Below are 10,565 nucleotides of genomic sequence, written 5' to 3'. Positions count from 1 at the left end.
TGTAACAGAATATTTTAACAGCGTTACATGTATTCCCTTACTCCCTCAGCCCACCTTCTGTACCAAGACTATATCTGTGCAAATGTTCTCCTTTGGTCACCCTATGCTACAAGCACCATGCTCATTGTCTATATTTATTCTCTTGACCAAACAGCTGCTCAGTAAACCAATCCCTTACAAGTCGAGGGGACAGCTGCCATTCCACAGACAGAGACAGAGAAAGAGAGGGAGCTCAGGCCAGCCATCAGAGAGAGAGTGTGACAGAGATGATTGAGACAAGTTGAGAACGGTAACAGATAAGTGGACAGACATAGCAAACAAGACGACTGCATTTTGAAAAACACTTCGACAGACCTTTTGGAATATCTCCTCCAATTCAAGTAAAGTTGGTACAAATACTTTCTTGAAGCTGCGATGGCAGAGAGCAGCGGTTCACCATTGTCATCCTACATCATGGATGAGGAAACTCTGAAGAGAAAACAAAAAGAGAAGCTGAAGAAGCTGATGGCTACAGGAGGGAACCCAAGGCCTGCACGCTCTCTCCCTCTTCCTGACACTGAGGAATCCCTTCCGCAAGGCCTGCATCAGCATTGTGGAGTGGAAGTATCCTCCTCCAAAGGGTTGGATCAGAAATATACCATAAGGTTTTAGGTGATTGTAGCTATCGTAGATTAACATGCAGTAATTGTAAAATGTTCAATGTTCTATTTTTATCACAGATGTAGTTGTATGTGTGTGTGTGTGTGTGTGTGTGTGGTGTGTGTGTGTGTGTGTGTGTGTGTGTGTGTGTGTGTGTGTGTGTGTGTGTGTGTGTGTGTGTGTGTGTGTGTGTGTGTGTGTGTGTGTGTGTGTGTGTGTGCAGAGGCCGGCCCGACCCATTAAGCGACATAAGCGGCCGCTTAGGGGCTCCGCAGCCACTAAGGGCCCCATAGCAACCAACAACAAAAAATTGAATTTTTTTTATTTAAATTGAATAATCTCAGTAAGTATGTTAAATTAATTTTGTTAATATGCGTAGAGTGCCTACTCTCAAAGTCATATATTATATGATTGAGTCAATCATATAATACATTAACCGTGCTTTACCTGAACCTCGTCATGACACTAGAGAGGACGGCAGGAATGTACACTGAACAAAAATATAAATGCAACACTTTTGTTTTTGCTCCCATTTTTCATGAGATGAACTCAAAGATCTAAAACATTTTCTATATACACAAAATAACCATTTCTCTCAAATATTGTTCACAAATCTGAAAAAATCTGTGATAGTGAGCACTTCTCCTTTGCCGAGATAATCCATCCCACCTCACAGGTGTGGCATATCAAGATGCTGATTAGACAGCATGATTATTGCACAGGTGTGCCTTAGGCTGGCCACAATAAAAGGCCACTCTGAAACATGCAGTTTTGCTTTATTGGGGGGGTCTGGGGGGGTCCGAAAACCAGTCAGTATCTGGTGTGACCACCATTTGCCTCACGCAGTGCAACACATCTCCTTGGCATAGAGTTGATCAGGTTGTTGGATTGTGGCCTGTGGAATGTTGGTCCACTCCTCTTCAATGGCTGTGCCAAGTTGCTGGATATTGGCAGGAACTGGAACACGCTGTCGTATACGCCGATCCAGAGCATCCCAAACATGCTCAATGGGTGACATGTCCGGTGAGTATGCTGGCCATGCAAGAACTGGGATGTTTTCAGCCTCCAGGAATTGTGTACAGATCCTTGCAACATGGGGCCGTGCATTATCATGCTGCAACATGAGGTGATGGTCGTGGATGAATGGCACAACAATGGGCCTCAGGATCTCGTCACGGTATCTCTGTGCATTCACAATGCCATCAATAAAATGCACCTGTGTTCGTCGTCCATAACATACGCCTGCCCATACCATAACCCCACCACCACCATGGGCCACTCGATTCACAACATTGACATCAGAAAACCGCTCACCCACACGACGCCACACGCGCTGTCTGCCATCTGCCCTGAACAGTGAAAACCGGGATTCATCCGTGAAGAGAACACCTCTCCAACGTGCCAGACGCCATCGAATGTGAGCATTTGCCCACTCAAGTCGGTTACGACAACGAACCGGAGTCAGGTCGAGACCCCCGATGAGGACGACGAGCATGCAGATGAGCTTCCCTGAGACGGTTTCTGACAGTTTGTTCAGAAATTCTTTGGTTATGCAAAGCGATTGTTGCAGCAGCTGTCCGAGTGGCTGGTCTCAGACGATCTTGGAGGTGAACATGCTGGATGTGGAAGTCCTGGGCTGGTGTGGTTACACGTGGTCTGCGGTTGTGAGGCCGGTTGGATGTACTGCCAAATTCTCTGAAACGCCGTTGGAGACGGCTTATGGTAGAGAAATGAACATTCAATTCACGGGCAACAGCTCTGGTGGACATTCCTGCTGTCAGCATGCCAATTGCACGCTCCCTCAAAACTTGCGACATCTGTGGCATTGTGCTGTGTGATAAAACTGAACATTTTAGAGTGGCCTTTTATTGTGGCCAGCCTAAGGCACACCTGTGCAATAATCATGCTGTCTAATCAGCATCTTGATATGCCACACCCTGTGAGGTGGGATGGATTATCTCGGCAAAGGAGAAGTGCTCACTAACACAGATTTTTTCAGATTTGTGAACAATATTTGAGAGAAATGGTTATTTTGTGTATATAGAAAATGTTTAGATCTTTAAGTTCATCTCATGAAAAATGGGAGCAAAAACAAAAGTGTTGCGTTTATATTTTTGTTCAGGTTAATTTCCTGTGTTCAGTGAATGCAACACAGGCAAGACACCAGACCAACCAGAGAGTTGAATGGAAATAAATATCTGTCTTATTGGCTGACAGGTACATATCCTGTGAGCTGTGACAATGTTTAAACTGTCAGTCGGACTCAGAGTTTTTGAAGATGGACATAAGAAAACATTTTCTTAAAAAATACGACAATTCTCAAGTGGTGGCTCACACAACACAACCCCAGAGCCACCACTTGAGCCAGGTAAACAAGGTATGTAAATGTCAGTAAACATCCAAGTTATGCGAACATGTAAGCAAAGCATAAATTACAGCTACGTTGACGTTACTTTGAATCGCGGGGGTAAGCTAAAACCGTTAGCAAGTAGCTATAGCAAGCCAGATATATTAAATAAACACTTTGTCATACAATCTAAATGTAATGTTTTTTAGCGTTACCTGGTGATTTCAAAGAAAAGCTCTCTGGGAAATGTTGACTTACTGTTCGACATGAAGCTAGAAGCTACCTTAACAGTTATGAAATACTATATGACAAAACAAGAATACAGTTTAAAAGGGGATTGATTTGTAAAATATCCATTAAGAAAAATCTGTTTACAGTTCTGTTTTATATGGGTGTTGAGAGATGTATCCATAGATCTCTTCATTTTGCTCTCAAAGTGCACCACATTGATGCTTTTAACTTCAATATTTAAAAAAAAATCTTTCCGGGGGACCATGCCCCCGGACCCCCCTACAGGAGGTTAGGTCCACGGTGTTTACATTGTTATTTATACAATATGTGTGCTTATGCTAACATCATAAGACAAAAGTTGGTTCTGTGTTGTGTGTAGTGAGAACGCGCTAGAGTGAGGGGGCCCCCCAAGCCAAAGCTTGCTTAGGGCCCCCAAAAGTCTAGGGCCGGCCCTGGGTGGGTGTGTGTGTGTGTGTGTGCGTGTGTGTGCGTGTGTGTGTGTGCGTGTGTGTGCGTGTATGTCAAGTTGTTTGCACGTTAATTTGGTAATGTCTGTGAACTACTATGGCATAGAAGCTTCCTATAAATCACTTTCAGACCATTTGAAATCATAATCCTACTGGCAATCTTTGCCAACTGCGTGGCCCTGGCCGTGTACCTGCCCATGCCTGAGGAAGACAGCAACAACACCAACAGCAATCTGGTGCGTCTGCCTGCTTGTTTTTTGTATTATACAGCAACACTGACACTTGTTTTAAGACAAAGTTGGGACCCTTGGGTGCCTTCAGGACAGCCATACGGTTAGGGTCAGCCCATGTTTACCAATTAACTTTTTGTTCCATTCCAAAGTAGGCCATAAGCTCTCCTCAGTCAGGAGAAGCTCACCTTGACCCATGTTAAAATCAGTCTGCAGTTTGCCACATGGTTTATTATTATTCAGGATGATATTGGACATTTACAATCATTTGTTTTACTAATGGGACGGCATGACCTGCCCTGCTCTTCCTCTCATTGGCAAGTACTTGAGTTGTTTGGAGGAAATGGTTAGGTTTAGCCATGCTGAATCAGATAACCCAACCAGAGGCAGGTCATGCGTTTGTGCAAGGAAACTACTTAAGGCCCTGTTTTCAGGATATTGGGTTGTCAGAAAGTTCAAATGTTTTTAACTATTGGGGTTTCAGAATATTGGCCATCACAAAGAAGAAGAATGCAAACGTTTGGTGATGTCAAAGCGTTGCAGGCTTGATGCAGTCATGCAAGCAAAGGATTTGCAACTAAAATACTTCGTATTATTCACTTTTCACACCATTTTAAGTCTCTGTTCCTATACTTTGCTCACTTGGAAAATGGGTGGGTTTAAACAAAAGGTGCTTTCTTCTCAGTTGTTTAACAGATCTAGATGTTAATACCTGGAATGAAAAGCTGAAACACTGACCTTTTGTCTCATATCCATCTTTTGATGTCAAACCTAATTGTTTTTCAGTGTACAGCAAAAATAAAGGAATTGGCCTCGCTGTTCCAATAGCTTTGGAGGGGACTGTATATCTGAGACCTGTTGGAACAGTTGTTGGACCTGTTGTTATATTGTTGGAAAAGTGTATATTAGGGGAACTTTAAAACATTTCAGTTTGTAAGTGAGGTAGACCAACGGTAGACTAGCGGGCGCAACATCAAACTCTCATAAAGAAACATTTGCTGGGATTTTCTCGCTAAACAGTTGAAACAAAAATTGAGAGGTTAATGTCTAATTTATAATCTATTATTGTATTATTATTCATTTTATTAATATAACAGAATGTTGTCAAAAAATTATTTAAAAAAAACCTATGCATGATATAACACTGACTTATAAAAGTTGCTTAAGGCTAATTCACAAAGTAAGGCATATTCAAAGAAATGCCTTTGTTGTTTTACAGGAAAGCCTCGAGTACATCTTCCTCATCATCTTCTCAATAGAATGTTTCCTGAAGATCGTTGCCTATGGATTTCTTTTTCATGCTGATGCATACTTAAGAAACTGCTGGAACATGTTGGACTTTGTGTGTGTATCAGTTGGGTAAGCAATGCACATTGTTATATAGATAAGCAACCATAATGTGTCACTACCAAAGAAAACATCATGTTTTTATTGTTACAGCTTGTTCACTGTGGTAGTGGATGCCATCAACCACATCAGTGGGGTGGAGGCTCCGGTCGGAGAGAAAGGTGGAGGCTTTGACATGAAAGCTCTGCGGGCCTTCAGGGTCCTCAGACCTCTTCGGCTGGTTTCTGGAGTTCCGAGTGAGTAAATATAGTTTCTGTAGGAGAGTGGGGTAGATGAGCCAGTGGGTAAGTTGACCCAACCCCTTTGTCTAGAGAACTGCACATTTGTGACCATAACTTCAGGAAGCACCTACCATTTATATTTGGCTGTGATGGAGAGAAGCACGTGGTAAAGTGATAAATGTGTTTTTTAGTACAAGTACATGTTCAACAAGTCAGGTATAATTAATGTTATGTCAAAGAAAATGTATCCAGGTCTGAAAATATGTAGCATACATATTCAGCAAGGTGTAAAACCATGTGTATCATTTAGCTAAAGATTACCATGAAGGACTAAGATAGATAGTTCCTTTCCAAAAAGTGGCTGAGGGGTGAAGTGAGCCAGTGGTTCAACGTAACCCCCCATGAGGCACTGCAGTTAAGTCCTCTGTTATTTCAGTTTACACAACTGATTGGTTGTTTACGTCTTAAACATTGTGGAAACAACAACAGGAAAGATTGATTGTATATAGTTGTAAAAACATAAAATAAATAAGAACAATACACATTTTATATTTCACACCGGATTAAACATGAACTAAAGTGCTTGTATTGGCAGATGATCCTGTGTCAATGTAGAAAATTAGGCCTAATTCAAACAAATAGGCCTACTAGTAAAACAATGTAATTGTTTTTTTATTTAATGAAAATATATGAATCAACATTAACTACTATTTGTACTGCAGGTTGCAAATAATCACATCACTATTCCTATTCCACACATAGCCTACCTATCAATGACTTGTGTGTAGGGATGGGTATCGTTACGATTGTAAGGGTCAGGGGCGGTTCTAGGTGGGGGGGGGTCAGTAACCCCGTAATGCTGACCTGGGTCCCCCCTGTGGCCACCCCTCCAAAATAGAGGTTTATAATATTACAATTTATTGGCTATAGCAGCACGATATGTGGAACTAATGTAATTTAGCCACTGGCCAGCTAAAGCACACGCAGGAATACAAAATAAAAAATGCATATCATCTCCAACCACAGGCCTTTTTACTTCAAGTAAGATTCAAGCCTAGACGTTGAAAGACTAAAAGTCACACCGCAGGGTGTCATTTGAAAGAAGAGAACACTCAGCCTGGCTGCATGAACCCGGATGTAGAGATAATACTTAAAGTTCCCCTATTATACTGTTTTTCATCAATATATTATAGGTCTCAGATAAATACAAAACATGTCTCTGGAGTGTTTTGCTCGAAATACCAAACAGATCATGCATTGTAGCATCCCATAATCCCTTCTGTTTCAAAAGTGCTGATTTTCTGTCTGTTACTTTAGATCAGGGGTCTCAAACTCAAGGCCCGGGGGCCAAATCCGGCCCGCAACTTCATTTTATGTGGCCCCGCAAGAGCTTGCAAAGAATATAATACGTTTATTATACGGTTACATGCCACTTTACAGAAGCAGGTTGCCCATAAACTACATGTCCCTGAAGAGACTTGCAATTATTTGCCCTGGATTTCTGCTTTCAGACGTAGTTCATTACTAAGTTATTATCCTATCCGATAATAATCCAATTCAGAGGCAATAATGTAATATAATACATTATTTTATAATATACTATATATTTATATAGTTACAACCGGCCCTTTGAGTGCAAACTCTATGCGAATGTGGCCCACGATGAAATTGAGTTTGACACCCCTGGTTTAGATGGAAATAAGGAGCCCCTCCCCACGCCCCTCTGAGAGAGATTTGGTTAAAAAGAACACAATGGTGCTCTAGGATGAGATTCAGGTGATAAGGGGGGGGGGTTACCTTGGTTGCTGATTGGCTAATGGTTACACAAGACAAAACATCGTAATGACATCACAAAGTGGCCAAAATCTGATCAGCTCATTTTCAGACAGGTTTTTATAAAAATGGATCAAAAAGAAAGAGAATCTTTGTTCCTGAAACTTTCAGAGTCTCTTTCCACAGAGGGGACACATGTTGATGTAGAAGAGACATGAAGAAGAGGGGACACATGTTGATGTAGAAGAGACATGAAGAAGAGGGGACACATTTTGATGTAGAAGAGACATGAAGAAGAGGGGACACATTTTGATGTAGAAGAGACATGAAGAAGAGGGGACACATGTTGATGTAGAAGAGACATGGAGAAGAGGTGACACATGTTGATGTAGAAGAGACATGGAGAAGAGTTGACACATGTTGATGTAGAAGAGACATGGAGAAGAGTTGACACATGTTGATGTAGAAGAGACATGAAGAAGAGGGGACACATGTTGATGTAGAAGAGACATGAAGAAGAGGGGACACATGTTGATGTAGAAGAGACATGAAGAAGAGGGGACACATGTTGATGTAGAAGAGACATGAAGAAGTCTCTAACTTACCCCTTAGATCAGGGGTGCCCAACCAGTCGATCTAGGGAATCTCCACGCGATCGACCGGTCGATCGCGAGGAGATTCCCAGTCGATCGCGAGATGTGTCTAAAAATAGAACAACAATATTCTGTTTTATTGTTAATGTCCTATGACATAATCTTCCTGTGCCAGAATAATGCATTGAACGCATCAAAGCTTTGTGATTGGCCGGCGTGACCCCATGTGTCGGGGCGTGGCTGGTGGGCAGTGGGCAGTATTTCGCTGACTTTGTCCGTGTCAACAGGAGTGACAGTCCGCACACACACAAGACCGCAATTATGGCAGAAGCAAAACATATATAATTTTTACTCCGAGTGGGAGGATGATTATTTTTATCTATTCCAATTCAAAGTCCATCTGTCTCATCTGCAATGCGAGCGTGGCTTTATCGAAGAAGGGTAATTTAGGAGCGGCATTTCAAAACAGTGCACAAACGCTACGAGACGGAATTCCCTCCTAATTCTGCCCTACGCTCCCAAAAGGGGAGGGGCCTGAAAGGACAGCTAAATGCACAGCAGTCCATTTTCAACCAGGCCCAACAACAAGAGCAAGGCTGCTACCAGAGCATCTTATCGTGTCAGTCACGTTCTTGAGAAACACATGAAGTCTTTCAAAGACGGCGAAGTTGTGAAAGAAGCATTCCTGGTTTTTGATATAATAAAAACTCAAGTTAGATACCGTTATTAATCAGCTGTGAGTTTTAGTTTGTTTGAACTTAGTCATTATAATTATTGTACAAAATGGTATAAGAATGCAAACTTAAATTGATTATAGTCTATTATCAATTCAGGTTAAGAAACTACTGTTGCTTGCATCCTATTTTGAAGGCATTTCTTTTTATAATCTACTAAAATGCAACAACAAAAGGGTTTGATTCTATTAATTTTATCTTTGTTATTGCACTGTTGCAGCAGATTCCTGTGTAGCTTCAGATCTGAGTTGTCTTATTAGTAAGCCTCATTTATACTTTTGAAGCAACACTATTTTTATATAATGGCAAAGAAAGGGTTCAGAGTATTTTTCTTTTTTTCCTGTGTCATATGTGGCAGCACTGTTCAATGTTTCTTGAAAACATTACCCACTGTAGTGACGTGTGAATAAACTCCAACTCTGTATCAACAACACTGTGTGTAACTTCAGTTAAATACTTGTATGTGTGTAGATTAGAAAGAGGTAAGAAAAAGGATCTGCAGTATTTTATGAAGTATTAATTGTACAAAGGTCAGTTTTATACAAGTAGAAGTGTGTATTTACCTGGTAGTAGGCTGTCAGTAATGGATACGCCTCTTCCATTTGGACTGGTAGATCTCAGCAGACTGGCAACTTTAAAAGTAGCTCTCGGTTCAAAAAAGGTTGGGCACCCCTGCCTTAGATGGTGCAAGTTAAGCCACAAGACCACTTATTTGAGAAGTCATATTTTTATGGCCCTTTGTGATAGATGCATTATTTTCATTTTGATTGACAGAAGACATCCTGAAGTAAAGGTTGTTGTTCTCATTTGACTTCTATCTCAATTTTCCTTGTCTACAGGACAACATAAGTACAAATTGGTTCATTTTACCCCACTCTCGCCTACAATTAAACTATATAATTTCATCATGCTAGTAACAATAATAATTACATATCGGTAATAAAGGTTTATGACATTAAGTATTACTGATTTGGTTTATTCTTGTTCATCCCCAGGCCTTCAAGTGGTGATGAACTCCATACTGAAGTCCATGCTGCCCCTCTTTCACATCACCCTACTTGTCCTCTTCATGGTCACCATTTACTCCATTATGGGATTGGAGCTCTTCAAATGCAAAATGCACAAGACCTGCTACTACATAAGCACAAGTAAAGTATGCAGCACAGGGTTATACATAGTGGTAATACTAGAAATGCACTATGGGGTGTATCGGGGGAAATACTGACCTCATGTGTAATGTTTTGGCAAGAAGTTTTCAATCAAATTGTTTTTCTTTCTTTGCTGTGAGTAACTTTCCCATGATTTAACTTTTTCATTTTAAGATTGTTTTGGGCCAGTTTAGCCTTGACTAGAGAATGGCAATGTTGAAAGGGGGGGATGGCTGGTGTAAGAAGACTCCTTAGTAAGGACTGAGCACAAAGTTTGGCTGCCAGCTCAAACCACTCAGCTATGCAGCCGCTCAGGGATATCACCTTTTAGCTATTGAATTTTCTTCTGTATTACAACCCGCAAAATATCACTTATTAGGGCCTGAGCCCGACAGAGTCGGAGCGAAGACCTATTGAAATCTTTGTGATTCTTTTTTTATTTTTATCATTTTTTGTCTACCAAATGAATTGCCTTTTTTGAGGGCCTTAGCAGGCTCAAAAGATGGAGATTCTTTGCACACTTGTCCGGTCTTGTGAAAAATGGGATATTTCCGGGGTTTCATAATTACCGCATGCAAAATGGCTCTATAGCCAGGGATGCACATCACTTTTTTAGTGAGTTACAGATGTAGCACCACATTTTGCACGTCCCTACCTCGATCCTCGCTGAAAGGAAAACCCCCCGCATGACGTAGTGAATACGTTTCAGACTTGATACGCCTCCTTGATAAATTATAATGAAACCAGCTGCAATGGATCATGGATCCACCAGGGGGAGCAGTGATTAAAAAGCTGCCACACTGGAACTCAAGTGAAATAAACAGCTGATACAGGT

At 41.3% G+C, this 10,565-nt stretch overlaps 1 pseudogene; it reads left to right on the top strand.

The window, feature by feature from the left end:
* The first annotated feature begins 233 nt into the window (after nt 1-233).
* LOC117562499 lies at nt 234-9,820 on the top strand (annotated as a pseudogene).
* Nucleotides 9,821-10,565: the final 745 nt, after the last annotated feature.

The sequence above is a fragment of the Gymnodraco acuticeps genome, unplaced genomic scaffold, assembly GCF_902827175.1.
Source record: "Gymnodraco acuticeps unplaced genomic scaffold, fGymAcu1.1, whole genome shotgun sequence".
Taxonomy (NCBI): domain Eukaryota; kingdom Metazoa; phylum Chordata; class Actinopteri; order Perciformes; family Bathydraconidae; genus Gymnodraco; species Gymnodraco acuticeps.
This window is presented reverse-complemented; position numbering and strand designations above follow the sequence as displayed.